Source organism: Pteronotus mesoamericanus, unplaced genomic scaffold, assembly GCF_021234165.1.
Source record: "Pteronotus mesoamericanus isolate MK-2021 breed Mesoamerican mustached bat unplaced genomic scaffold, CSHL_Meso_final scaffold_21, whole genome shotgun sequence".
Taxonomy (NCBI): Eukaryota; Metazoa; Chordata; class Mammalia; order Chiroptera; family Mormoopidae; genus Pteronotus; species Pteronotus mesoamericanus.
In genome coordinates, this window is record NW_026555310.1 from 28,439,137 (window position 1) to 28,441,077 (window position 1,941).

Genomic DNA, 1,941 nt, shown 5'->3' on the forward strand with positions numbered 1-1,941 from the left:
CCCCAAAGCTTTATTCTCAGCAGCATGAATGAAAGGAAGACTAAGTTACAATCCCTGTCTTTAGGGTGTATATACTCTAGATGAGGAGATCATTATGCACACAAAAACTACAGAGGTAGAAAGCAATTCATAGAACATGGCACAAAGATGGAGAACAAAAGGGGAAAGAGGAGGGCTTCATGGAGGAGGAGATATATGATTTAGGTTTTGAAGAATAAGAAAAATGTCAAGATTATAAGGATGTATTGGTAGGGGTGGTCATTGTCGAATGGGCTCGGACAGAGGCAGGCCATAGCTGGCATGCTCAAAAAAATTCTGTTTTATTCATAAGCAATGGGAACTCGTGTTGCTTTTGGTGGCGAGAATGACATGATCGTTCTCCAAACTTGTCTCCTGAACAAAGAGCAAGTTTGGGCCCTGAGGGACAGTGTCTCAGGACACAGCTAAATGAAAAACTGGTAGACAGCCCCATTATGGTGTTAATCGAAGGGGAACTGAAAGTTGGGCAGAGTACTGTTGTGAGGCAAGAAGCTAGAAGCACTGGCCAAGGGACCATGAGATGGTTTGGAACAAAGAGCAGGAGGCAGTCTGGTGGGATCCCCTGAGCTACAAAGACATAGCTGCAGATGCTTAATATGTGGTGCTTACAGTCCTGATGGTGAGTGTAGGGGTAACTGTTAAGGTGCTTAGGCTGTCGTGGGCAATCAGATCTTTGTGTTAAGAAGTGGCACCTGACATCATATATGATCCCCATAAGACCACAGTTATGAGACAAATGCTATCATCCTCTCCTGCATAGGAGGCTCTGGGGGGGGGGGGGGAGCCGGAGTGTTCCAAAGTCACAAAAGAGAGTAGAAATGGCACTAGGATTAGCATGCCTGCTCTTCTGAAGCTGAGTCCAGAGTGCATTGTGGTGACCCTTGTAGAAGATGCAACGCCGTGGTGGGTTTGCAAATGACTTAGAGGCTTCACTGGCATGACTCATCTACTATTCATAGAGAATGTCCTGGGGAAAATGAGATTCAAATTCCTGGACAGAAAAATCATCTTTGAAAGAAACTGGATTCAAGAAAGGTTTAAAATGGACCTATCTACTGGAGTCAGAACTTAAAGAAAAAAATACATTTGGCATTTTCACTTGGAGACAAATTTTCATTTTCTGGTAAAATGTAGCAAGCAAATGCAGGTTTACCAATATTGCTGGTTTCATAGGAAATAAATAGCAGAACTTGGATTCATGACCATACACATGATTTAATTTCCACAACTGAAACATAAGTGGACCACTTCTGTGATTAGAATATATAATTTGGAACAATAAACATATTTACCACCAAATTCACCATTTTAAACTATATTCTTTACATTGAAAAAACATGCAGGGGAAAACCTCCATTGATTCTGATCTCAGTCTTCAGATTACACAAACTTACCCCTAAAAAAAAAACTGGAAACTGCCCATTTTCTGCTTCTGACTACTCTCTGAATAATAGTTCACATGAATATTTGTTAATTCTTTCATTCATTAAATTTTTAATGAGCCCTTACCAGATGCCAAGCTCTCTTGGGATACAGCAGAAAACAAAGATAGCCAAAGTCCCTGCTTTCATGGAACAGAGCTACATTCAAGTGTGGAAAGCACACAATACACAAATAAATAAGCATAGTATGTCATGTTGTTATAAGTGCCAAAAAAGAAAAACTAGCTGAGTGTACAGAGTGTAATGAAGGCAGATGCTATATGAACAGAAAAGGACTCTCTGGTAAAGGACATTTGAGTAGAGACCTGAATGAAACGAGGGCATAAACCAAGTAACTTTCTGTGTTCCAGAAACAGAATAAGTAAGGACTGAGAAGTAGGAGATGAAATCAGAGAAGTAAGAGCCCACATCATGTAAATGTTACAAGCCATAGCCAAGACTTTGAATTTTATTCTGATCA